The following is a 13,020-nucleotide window of genomic DNA, read 5'->3' as shown; positions in this document are numbered from 1 at the left end:
GTCCACAAAGCTTACTACCTATGCCACAATTTGGAGTCTTACTTTTTTTGTCAATATATCACATTTAAATTGCCCACATAAACATTTAGAATTGAAAAACCAGTATCAATAATTTACCTTAACAATCTGTTGATGAACCAATCAAATTACTCAAAATGGTTTTTGAAAAATAAATTGTCATAGTTTCTATGTAACTGAAATGTCTATTGTCCAAAATAAAATTTTAAACAAAATTTTAATATAAATTTCACAATAATATGATAAAAGATAACTCACAAAGTAAATTTAATTTATTTTAATACTATCCTTAAAGCTCTTACTTCAAGTCATCTGGCAAGTGATGACATTTGTAAAACAACAAAGAGCAACAATGTGCATTTATATACCACCTTTAATGTAGGAAAACATCTTAAGACTCTTCACAGGAGTGTAATCAGACAAAAATTGACACCGAGCCAAGGAAGGAGCTTTAAGAGGGATGACTAAATGCTTGATCAAAAAAGTATATTTTAAAGGAGAGTTTTGAAGGAGGTGAGAGAGGCAAAGAAGTCTAGGGAGGAAATTCCAGAGCTTCGGGCCTACACAGCTGAAGGCACAGCCACCAATGGTGAGACAAAGGGAATAGGGAATACATAAGAGGCCAGAGTTGAAGGAAGTTTTTTTGATATATATTAATGACTTGGTTGTACATAGCACAATTTCAAAATTTGCAGATGACACAAAACTTGGAAGTGTAGTAAACAGTGAGGAGGATAGTAATATAGCATATATAGACAGGCTGGTGGACTGGGCAGACACATGGCAGATTAAATTTAAAGCAGAGAAGTGCAAAGTGATACATTTTGGCAGGAAGAATGAGGAGAGGCAATATAAACTAAATGGTATAATTCTAAAGGGGGTGCAGGAGCAGAGAGCCCTGGAGGTATATATGCACAAATCTTTGAAGATGGCAGGACAGGTTGAGAAAGTGGTTAAAAAAAGCATACAGGATCCTGGGCTTTATAAAGAAAGGCTTAGAGTACAAAAGCAAAGAAGTTATGTTGAACCTTTACAAAACACAGGTTCGGCCACAACTGGAATATTGTGTCCAATTCTGGGCATCGCACTTTAGGAAGTATGTGGAGGCCTTAGAGAGGGTGCAGAAAAGATTTACCAGAATGGTTCCAGGGATGAGGGTCTTCAATTATGTGGATAGGCTGGAGAAGCTGGGGTTGTTCTCCTTTGAGCAGAGAGGGTTCAGAGGAGATTTGATAGAAGTGTTCAAAATCATGAAGGGCTTAGATAAAGTAAATAAAGAGATACCGTTCACATTGAAGGAAGGGTCGAGAACCAAAGGACACAGATGTAAGGTGATTGGCAAAACAATCAAAGGTGACAGGAGGGGAAACTGTTTTACGCAGCAAGTAGCGATGGAAAAGGACACAGAGCAAACTAGAGTTAAAATACTTAATTGGAGGAGGGTCAATTTCAGTGGGTTGAGAACGGATCTGGTCCAGGTAAATTGGATTCAAAGATTGGCAGGCAAAACTGTAATTGAACAATGGGTGGTCTTTAAAGAAGAGATGGTTCAGGTACAGTCAAGGTACATTCCCACAATGGGGAAAGGTCAGACAACCAAAGCCTGACCTCCCTGGATGACGAAAGAGATAAAGATCAAAATGAAGCAGAAAAATGGTACGTATGGGAGATGTCAGGTTGTTGATATAAGTGAGAGCCAGGCTCAGTATCGAAAATTCAGAGGGGAAGCAAAAAAGGAAATGAAAGGGGCAAAGAGAGAGTATGGGAATAGACTGGCAGCTAACATAAAAAGGAATCCAAAAGTCTTCTATAGGCATATAAATAATAAACTGGTAATAAGAGGAGAGGTGGGGCCAATTAGGGACCAAAAAGGAGATATACACACGGAGGCATTGGGCATGGCAGAGGTACTAAATGAGTACTTTGCATCTGTCTTTACAAAGGAAGACGATACGGCCAAAGCCACAGTAAAAGAGGAGGTAGTTGAGATACTGTATGGGATAAAAATTGATAAAGAGGAGGTACAAGAAAGGCTGGCTGTACTTAAAATAGATAAATCACCAGGTTCGGATGGGATGCATCCTATGCACTGGCCACAATCTTCCAATCCTCCTTAGACACGGGGGTGGTGCTGGAGGACTGGAGAATTGCAAATGTTACACCCTTGTTCAAAAAAGGACGTAAAGATAAAGCTAGCAACTACAGGCCAGTCAGTTTAACCCTGGTGGTAGGTAAGCTTTTAGAAACAATAATCCGGGACAGAATTAACAGTCACTTGGACAAGTCCGGATTAATAAGGGAAAGCCAGCACGGATTTGTTAAAGGCAAATCATGTTTGGCTAACTTGATAGAGTTTTTTGATAAGGTAACAGAGGGTTGATAAGAGTAATATAGTTGATGTGGTGTTGATGGACTTCCAAAAGACATTTGATAAAGTGCCACATAATAGGCTTGTCAACAAAATTGAAGCCCATGGAATAAAATGGGCAGTGGCAACATGGATATGAAATTGGTTAAGCAATAGGAAACAGAGGGTAGTGGTGAAAGGCTGTTTTTCAGACTGGAGGAAGGTATGCAGTGGTGTTCCCCAGGGCTCGGTACTGGGACCACTGATTTTCTCAATATACATTAACGACTTGGACTTGGGTGTACAGGGCATAATATCAAAATTTGCAGGTGACACAAAACTTGGAAGTGTAATAAACAATGAGGAGGATAGTGATTTACTTCAAGAGGATGTAGATAGGCTGGTGGAATGGGCGGACACATGGCAGATGAAATTTAATGCTGAGAAGTGAGAAGTGATACATTTTGATAGGAAGAACGAGGAGAGGCAGTATAAATTGAGGGGTACAACTCTAAAGTGGGGTGCAGGAACAGAGAGACCTGGGGGTATATGTACACAGGTCATTGAAGGTGGCAGGACAGGTTGAGAAAGTGGTTAAGAAAGCATACAGGATCCTGGGCTTTATAAATAGAGGCAGAGAGTACAAAAGCGAGGATGTTATGTTGAACCTTTATAAAACACTCGGCCCCAATTGGAGTATTGTAACCAATTCTGGGCACTGCACTTTAGGAAGGATGTGAAGGCCTTAGAAACGGTGCAGAAAAGATTTACTAGAATGGTTCCATGGATGAAGGACCTCAGTTACGTGGATAGACTGGAAAATTTGGGATTGTTTTCCTTAGGGCAGAGACAGTTGAGAGGAGATTTGATAGAGGTGCTCAAAATCATGAAGGGTCCAGACAAAGTAAATAAAGAAAAACTGTTCCCACTGGTGAAAGGGTCATGAACCAGAGGACACAGGTTTAGGTGATTGGCAAAAGAACCAAAGGCGACATGAGGAAAAACTTTTTTTTACGCAGCAAGTGATTAGGATCTGGAATGCACTGCCTGAAAGGGTGATGGAAGCCGGGTCAATTGTGGCTTTCAAAAAGTAATAAGATAGGTACCTGAAGGAGAAAAATTTGCAGGGCTACGGAGAAAGAGCGGGGGGGGAGTGGGACGAGCTGGATTGCTCTTGGAGAGCTGGCGCATGCTCGATGGGCAGAATGGCCTCCTTCTGTGCCCTAACCATTCTACGATTCTATAATTAAGATCTGAAATGCGCTGCCTGAAAGGGTGTTGGAAACAGATTCAATTGTAGCTTTCAAAAAGGAATTGGATAAATACTTGAAGGGAAAAAATTTGCAGGGCTACGGTGAAAGAGCGGGGCAATGGGACTAACTGGATTGCTCTTACAAAGAGCCGGCATGGGCTCAATGGGTCAAATGGCCTCCTTCTGCACTGTACCCTATGATTCTATGAATACAACCTTCAAGAAGGATTGTAGGGCTGGAGGAGATTGAGATAAGGCAGGCTTTGAACACAAGGATGAGAATTTAAATTTGAGGCATTGGTGGACCTGGAACCAATGTGGGTCAGCGAGCACAGGGATGACGGTTGAGAGGGATTTGGTGCGGGTTAGGCTACGAGCAGCAGAATTTTGGATGAGTTCAAGTTTATGGAGAGTGGAAGATGGGAGGACAGGCAGGAGAGCATTGGAAAACAGTGAAGAATGAACTTTTGAGTTTTGTGAGATAGGTTTTCATAAAGAAACAAAAATTATGTTTTTTTTAAATGTGTATAAATCAGTAGTCTAATGGTGCACTAAAGGATAAATGTTTTGCCTCACCATTTGACGCATGCCAAGAGGCATATGGGGAAACTGTACACCCCTAACCTGTGATTTGTCATCTATTAATTTTTAAGCAACAGAAAATATACCCTTAAACGCTTTAAGGCAGGAACATAATGACAGGAACCAAGTGATGATCAGGAAATTGGGTGGGGGTGCTACCTGGGGCTGCAAAAGCAGGTGCAGACAGGTCAGGGAGGGGTGTAATAGGTGGAAACGAGGTGAGGGCTTGTACCCTGATAGTTGGGCAGTTTGGGTCCCATTCTCCCGAGTCCCAGGCTGTTAAGCCCTGATCACCTAATAATGCCGGGTCCCAGCGATCTCTAAATATTGCCAGACTCTAGCCCGCTAAATGGTCTGAAGCCTCCTTTTCAAACCTGCTGGACCTCAGAACCCTTCTTCCCCAGACTTTTCCTCACTCCCAGACCCTTTTCTCAAAGCTCACTCCAAGTGCTCTCTGATCCCAGAAAAACCTTCAATGCTTCCAGACTCTGAGACTTCCCTCCCCAATGCTCGAAGATCCCAAGACCTCTCTCCCAGTGCTCCCAGACCCTGGGACCCTCCTCAAAATGCTGCAAGACTCTGAGACCCCATCCCAGTGTTGCCAGACCCTGAACCTCCTCCCTGTGCTTCAATGCTGATCAGTCAGTATCACTGTTAATACCACTTGGTATAATAACCCTGTTCTCGGCCACCCAAATGTCAAAATCTATCACACTGAGTTCTCTTTTCTTTGAAGTAATGCCTGTGGTCTTCTAAGCAACTGGTTTCAGTGAGTCCTGGTAATTTTATTGCATTCTTTGATATTTTCATTTCATATTTCCTTTTTGCCTTCCTCATTGTCTTTGTACCTCTTTCCTAAACTCATCATTTTCACTTTTGTCATCCTACCCTTTATTGTTTATGTAGATTAAATATGATCTTTTAAAATATTTCACAGAAATTTTAAATACTAATTCTTGTGTAATTTTGGCCATATTTCCTCCCTTCCATCCCTCAAATGTTCAGAATAGCCAATGATATATATTTGACAGTCAGTGTACTTACCATGGTTCCTCATCTCCTAGTGGATATTCAGTACAGTAATTAAAAATAGGAACTGGTTGGGATGCAGACAACCTTTACAGAAGAAATGATCACTCTGGAAAAAAAGGGAAGCAATAGAGTTATAATTAAGAACAACTTTTGAACTCTGTTAAAGCATATTAACAAACCATTTTTAGTTTTGGAGTCAGCCAGTGCAGGCTAATTCATATTTAACCAACGGATAACAACCACCCTGAATTCTCACCACTGGAAATTCTAATCTATCTGTCCTTTAACCCATCCATTCAGGTCAGTTTAACATCTCATTATATCAACTAGTAGATTCCAGCCAGCGCAGGTATCCAATCCCATTAAGCTGTCACAAAGTGTCCTGCATAAATTAACAGCAGTCCAAATAACAGATTAATATTTCAGGTGGGAACCCTAATCAGAACTGTGTAATCATACCGCAGATGTTAATCTATATTTCTCTTTTGGATGCAATCAGTGCATTTCCAGCATCCACAGTCTGTACTTTTATCTGTAGTCCAAGCAATGTAGTGTACAACAGTGCACCTCTCATATGTCCCAAGTTATTTGCATATCCACTCTACAAAACAGCTCTAGGCTAAGAAGAATACATAATATAAAATCTGAAATTAAATTTCCTCACAACTATGCTCATTTTGAATATTGTAAAATGATTCTGAGCAGCTTTACACAGAACTTGAATAGACCACATTTTCTTAACTAAATGCCAAAACCAAGTGAATTGTTGAAAGGTTCTTCTCATCTTAGCTCCTTTCTCACATATAATTAGCCAACCATGAAAAGGCTATTCCCAGCTCCACTATGGGCAGCTAAATGAGGCCTCCACGTGGTTGGCTGCCTCTATAGTCTTCAAAAGATAGAGTTCAGATAAATGCTTTTGAAAATGCTTCAATGCTTGCACTTTGCATTTCTATTCCTAATTTGAATTTTTAAAAAAATCAAACCTGGCGGGTCCTTGGAGCAACAGATGAGGATAGAAACAAAACAGGAGTAGGCCATTCAACCCCTTGAGTCTGTTCTGCCATTCAATGAGATCATGGCTGATCAATATCCTAACTCCATTTACCTGCCTTGACATCATATCCCTTAATAATCTTGGCTAGCAAAAATCTATCAATCTCAGATTTAACATTATTAATTGAGCTAGATTTAACATTATTAATTGCTGCTTTTTGTGGGAGAGTGTTCCACACTTCAACTACCCTTTGCATGAATAAGTGTTTCCTAACTTCGTTCCTGAATGGCCTGGCTCTGATTTTAAGGATATGTCCCATTGTCCTAGACTCCCCCACCAGGGAAAAAAGTTTCTCTCTATCTACCCCATCAATTCCTTTCAAAATCCAAAAAGCTTCAATCAAATCCTCCCCTTAACCTCCTATATTCCAGGGAATACAAGCTTGGTTTATGTAAATACTCCTTATATTTGAACCTTTGGATGGTGTAGGTGGGGGACTGGTGGCAGACTGTTGTCGTCATAGGGCTGGATTTTGCTCTGAGCAGTGAGCAAATGGCTCCAGCCGTTTGTTAGACTTGCACTTGCCAACCATGAGCATTTGCACGTCAAGTTCCTGGAAATTAGAGAGCCAAAAAGCGCGCCACCCTCTAAGGGCATCTGGGACCTGTGTGAACAGGGCAAGCAGCTGTGTGATAAAAACAGAAAATGCTGGAAATACTCAGCAAGTCAGGCAGCATCTGTGGAGAAAGAAACAGAGTTAATGGGCTCCATTTTAGCACCCGCTATCGGGTGCGTTCCTGGCGGGGGGGCTCCGAAAATCGGGGAATCCCAGAGCGGGTCGGGAGCCCGGCTCCAACCCGCCCACTTCCGGGTTACCCACAGACGCGCCGATGTGCACGCATAGCCCCCGCATGTGGGACTCCCGTAGGCAATTAAAGCCGGCGGGGTGCCACTTAACAATATTTACATTGCTATTTCAGGTCATTAACAGACCTGATTAAGGGAATATGTCTGGAGGGGTGGGATTTTAGAAACAACTGGGACTGTTTCCCGTACTGGGGGAAACACTCCCAGTTGAAAGGGATGTGTTACAGCTATCAGCCTGTGGCAGCTGGACCTGGAGTGAGGCATCGGTAAATCTGGAAGCAGCCTTTCCCCTGGTCTGCTCCATTCTATAATTTTGGTTCTTTGCTGCAGGAGCAGCATTGGAGGACTGCCCCTTTAAATAGGGTTCCTCCAGCTGACAGCCTGTGATACGGGTGCGCAGTCCGCCCGCTGCGCAGGTTGACTACAGGAAACCTGGAAACCTGGGGAATGGACGGATTTTACTGGGCGGGTTACCCACGCGTCCAGTCGCCCCCCGCTGGGGTGGAGGAGGAGGAGGAGGAGGAAGAGGGATATTTTCTACCCAGCGGAAGGGAGGAAGTGGCCCGCCTCTGCCACCAGAAGGTCACCAGCAGCAACGACTCCTGCACATGGATCCAGTGCAGGAAACACTTCAATGACCTAACTAGGTCAACCAAAGTGAGTACACTTACTCATTCTCCTACATTCCATCTTCAACATCACCGTCCCCACCCCACAACTCCTTCTGCACTGCCAACACTACTCTGCAAAATCACTCCTCACACCCACTCAAACCTCATCCTCAACTTACCTGTATTTACTCACCTCCCCAGTCCTCATCCCACCACTACCACTCAACCCAATCCTCATACAATCTCATGGCTCTGTCTCATACTCACCCTCTGATGCATCTCTTTCACGGTCAGCCTCACCCAAACCATTGCATTCAGCAGTTGGCCACATCACCATCCCTCACTCACGCCTCTCTACTTTCTCCCCTTATAGGAGAAGAGAGTCCAGAATGCACGGGAGTGGGCGAAGATCGGAGGGGGGCTGCAACATCTGGTCGCCCTCATGGATAAGGAGCAGGATGCTCTTGAACTAAGTCGTACCCTTGAGTGCCTGTCCGTCAGGGACACCGAGACTGGCACCGACAAACGGCTGGTGACAGAACTTTAACATTCAGCACTCACAACAGAAAATGATGTTAACGTGCCTTGTTATCTTCAGCACTTCAACATCTGTCATCATGCTTAATATTGCTTTCTGTTCTCTTACAGGGCTTTCAGCGACCACCGTGACGGAGCAGGGCGAATCTTCAGAGGACCTGCCAGCCTCTGAGGGGACACCATATCTGAGCGAGCCATCCACCAGCGCAGATACACACCTTGGTGGGTCCCTGTCCTCACTTAGTTGCGGTCACAATTGGTGAGTCACCACACAAGTGAGCACGAGCAGAGACTGGTGGAAGGGGCAGCTGTGTGGGAGCACTCTTCTCCAGGCTCTGCCCAGCTGGACATGGATGCTGAACCCTGGGGGCCATCCTTTAAAAGGAGAATGATCGGGGGGCAGCAGCACATTTGCGAGGTGCTGGAACAGGTGCCACGCGCACTCTCCATAATCGTGCAGAGGATGGAGGAGTCCAACTCCTGCATGAGTGGTATGGTGGCACAGGTACAGGAGGGAATCTCAGATACTGTCACAGGGACGTGAGGGCATCTCAGATTGTGTCGCGGGTGAGTGCGGGAACGTCTGCGATGGAGGGTAGGCTAGCCTCCATCGAGCTTCAAGCACGGCTCAATGAGTCCACTGAGGCCCTGACAACAGGGTGAGCAACTTTTTGCCGCCTTAAACAGGCAGACAGATACACTGGCACTGGCCTTACATGTCCTCCAAACTGTTGTCCAGCAGGGTGGTAGGAGTGATGTGGGCCTGGCCCAGGGGAGGGATGATGGCAAAAGGGGACATGGAAGTGAGGATGCCACTCAAAGTGCTCCCACGTCTCACCCATTGCCGCCGTCTCAACCAGTACCCGCAATGCTGCCTCCTCTCCAGGTGGCCAAGTCTGCCCCTGCACAGGTGCAGGTGGAGCAGTCTTTGGAGGGGCCCTCACAGGCACTGAAACCTAGAGGGCGTAGGCCCAAAGCATCAAATCAGTCAGGGTATGAACAAGAGCAACCTGCCACTACCTCTGCTGCAGCCACAGGGGAAGCACCATGTAGGAGTAGCCAGAAGCGTAAGGCGAAAGTTTTGTGGGCACAAAGGGGATGCACAAGGGTGTTTGACGATTTGTCATGTTTTTTATTTATATTTGATTTTTGTTAATGGCACATTTATTATTATTGTCACCACTTCTGCCACGTCTTGGCCATTCTTCGCTGGCTTGTATAATTAGTCCCTTTCATGAGGTTCACCATGAACACCGACACTTGATGCCACCCATTGGGTCACTCTACAGTGGGTGTATGTTTAGTTGCACGACTATTTTGTGCAGGTGCCTGTGGCACAGCACTGTGTTGTGGAGCTCCATGTGACAGAGGTGGGCGGCGTGCCTGGCGAGGCTGATGATGTTGCTCATCCTCGGATGAAGTGATGAATGCAGCCATGGTGCCCCCCCATCCTGACTGAGAGTTTGAGGGGGTCCGCAAAGTAGTTAAATGTGTTTGCACAGCAGAGTTTAGGGTATAAATTAAGAATTTTGAGTGGAAAGATAAAGGTGTTGCAGCCAAAACTTTGTCTGAAGTGACAGAGTGCCCTGCTGCAATAAATGAGGTTTTCCCCCCACTTGTCAAATAATCCTTTGCATCTCCCATTGGCTGCTGGCTGAAACACATCTGCTCCAACAGGGAGTGTTTCCCACAGCACAGGAAACACGCTGAGGATCCTTCAAAATTGCACCCCTGCCAAAATCTCCACTCAATGAGGTCTGTCAAGTACCTCAAGTATCTAAATAACTGTGTAAAGTAGCATCCCACCGGCTTTAAATGTGGGAACTGCACACGCACCCGAACGCATCACTAGGGAACCCAGAAGTCAGTAGGTTGGAGCCGGGCTCCGAACCCGCTACGGGATTCTGCCATTTTAGCAGACCCCCCGTCCCCAACACATCCGCTCGGCCATCCAAAAATCAGCCCCCATTGGGCTCGATGTTACCAAGGCTGCGGGTTCGTGGCGGGGGGGGCTATTGGGCGCATGGGTAACGCGCCCGACGAAATCAGTCTGCCCCCCTTGCGATCACAGCTTAATTGGATCCACTTACCTGGTCTTCTGGGTTCTCCACTGCTGATCTGCGCGTCGGGCGGGCTGCGCATGCACAGTAAGCTCTGTCAGCTGGAGGAGCTCTATTTAAAGGGGCAGTCCTCCACTGACAGATGCTGCAGAAAATAGCAAAAATTACAGCATAGAGCAGCCCAGGGGGAAGGCTTCTCCCAGTTTAATGATGCCTCACTACAGGTATCATTGGATGGGGTGAGGAGGAGGGGGAGGACAGAGATCTTCCCCCCCGGCGGGTGGGAGGAAGCAGCCTGCCTCTGCCACCAGGAAGGCCTGGCTCGAGGTGGCAGAGGAGGTCACCTGCACCACCATCATATCGCCCACCTGCATACAGTGCAGGAGGCGCTGCAATGACCTAAGTAGGTCAGCCAAAGTGAGTACACTTACTCATTCCCCTATACTCCGTCTGCCACATCATCACCCCCACCCCACATCATCTTCTGCACTGCCAACACTACTCTGTCACATCACCCCTCATACCCACTCAAACCTCATCCTCATCTTACCTTCACTTACTCACCTCGCCAGTACTCATCCCGCCACTACCACTCAACCCAATCCTCATACAATCTCATGGCTCTATCTCATACTCACCCTCTCATGCATCTCTTTCACTGTCAGCCTCACTCAACCTGCCACTACCTGTGCTGCAGCCACAGGGCATGCATCACATATGTGCAGTAGGAAGCGTAAGGCAAACGTGTTGTGAGCATGAAGGGGATGCACAAGGGTGTTTGAGGGTTTGTCATGGTTTTTACTTATATTTAATTTCTGACCAACTCACATCACATATTATATTGGCACCACTACTGCCACGTCTTTGCGAATTTTGTCTGGTTAGTGCAATAATGCCCTTTCCTGAGGATCACAATGAAGACCCACAACTGATGCCACCCATTGTGTCACTGCAGAGTGGGTGTAGGTGTATTTGCAGGGCTCTTTTGCGCAGACGACTGAGAGACGTCGGCGATGTCCCCGGTGGCACCCTGGAAGGATGCGGAGGAGAAGTTGTTGAGGGCAGTGGTGACTTTGAGAGCGACAGGTAAGAAGATGGTGCTCTGGCCAACCGGGAGCAGCTCGGCATGAAGGAGGCTGCAGATGTCCACGACTACATGTCGAGTGACCCTGAGCCTCCGTGTGCACTGCTGCTCAGAGAGGTCCAGGAAGCTGAGCCTCGGTCTGTGGACCCTGTGGCGAGGGTAGTGCCCTCTGCGACGCATCTCTCTCTGCGGTTGCCCTCCCTCCTGCTGTGCAGGTGGATGTGTCACAGCACTCTGTTGTGGAGCTCCATGTGTCAGAGGTGGATGGCGTGGCCGGCGAGGCTGGTGATGCTGTTCACCCTCTGAGGAGGTCATGACTGCAGCTACGGTGGCCCCCATCCAGAAGATGTACATCTGAGGGGGTCCGCAAAGTAGGTACAGGTGTCTGGACCCCGGGGTAAGTGTGCAAGTTGGTGAATTTGATTGTTAGGAGGAGGGTGGTGGAGGCCAAACTTTGTTCCAAGTGACAGAGTGGCCTCCTGCAATGAGTGAGGGTCTCCTCCCCCCCCCACCTGTCAAATGGACCTTTGCAGCTGCCACAGGCTGACAGCTGCAACACGTCCATTTGAACTGGGAGTGTTTTCCCCAGAATGGGAAACAGTCCCAGATTGCTCTAAAATCCCACCCCTCCTGACATATTCACTTAATCAGGTCTGTTAATGACCTGAAATAGCTAGATAAATATTGTTAAGCGGCACCCCGCTGGCTTTAATTGCCTGCGGGCGTCCCACATGCGGGGGCTGCGCGCGCACGTCAGTGCGTCTGTGGGGAACCCAGAAGTGGGCGGGTTGGAGCCGGGCTCCAAACCCGCTCCGGGATTCCCCGATTTTCGGAGCCCCCCCGCCAGGAACGCACCCAATAGCGGGTGCTAAAATGAAGCCCATTATCTCTGTTTTTCTCCACAGATGCTGCCTGACTTGCTGAGGATTTCCAGCATTTTCAGTTTTTATTTCAGATTTCCAGCATCTGCAGTATTTTGCTTTTGAAGCAGCTGTGTATCTCCTTAACCACTCAGATTGAAGCATCATTAATAAAAGTGCAGATTCAGAACCAGGAAGTGTATGTTAGAATAGTGAATTCAATATCAAATCAGGTACTGAAAGCGAAATAAAGAGAGGGTAAGAAAGATTCAATTAAGAGACAGATAAAAGAGACAGAAAGAAAAAGTTTTTAAAAAAGTATTACATTTTTTTAAATATCCAACAATAATTAAAATCTGAAGGAATGAGACTCCACACTTGTGAAAGTTAATTTTCAGTGGCAGAGAGGTTGTTTGGCAGTAATTAAGATTTATCACATTGTTAAAATGGTATTGAGACTTGAAATGACATGACTTAACTTTTTTTGGCAAGTTTAGTCTCTATCTATGACGTTAGTAAAGGAACTTCACATTGTGAGAGCCAGACAGCGAAATGCCATTTTCGCGTAGCTTTCGAAGGCACTTCGCAACTCAGCCAGCAACATCTGGATTTAGAAACATAGAAAATCGGAGCAGGAGTAGGCCATTCAGCCCTTTGAGCCTGCTCTACCATTCAATATGATCATGGCTGATCCTCTATCTCAATACCTTATTCCCATTTTCTCCCCATACCCCTTGATGCCTTTTGTGTCTAGAAATCTATCTAGCTCCTTC

The 13,020-nt window shown here is 46.1% G+C and overlaps 1 long non-coding RNA gene across 1 annotated transcript in view; it reads right to left on the bottom strand.

The window, feature by feature from the left end:
* Window positions 1–13,020, bottom strand: part of LOC137343326 (uncharacterized) — a 44,375-nt gene that overhangs the window by 26,966 nt on the left and 4,389 nt on the right. The window contains exon 2 of the long non-coding RNA XR_010967816.1: window positions 5,244–5,337. This is a non-coding gene — a long non-coding RNA (uncharacterized lncRNA). The remainder of the gene's footprint in view (window positions 1–5,243; window positions 5,338–13,020) is intronic.

The sequence above is a fragment of the Heptranchias perlo genome, chromosome 2, assembly GCF_035084215.1.
Source record: "Heptranchias perlo isolate sHepPer1 chromosome 2, sHepPer1.hap1, whole genome shotgun sequence".
Taxonomy (NCBI): Eukaryota; Metazoa; Chordata; class Chondrichthyes; order Hexanchiformes; family Hexanchidae; genus Heptranchias; species Heptranchias perlo.
This window is presented reverse-complemented; position numbering and strand designations above follow the sequence as displayed.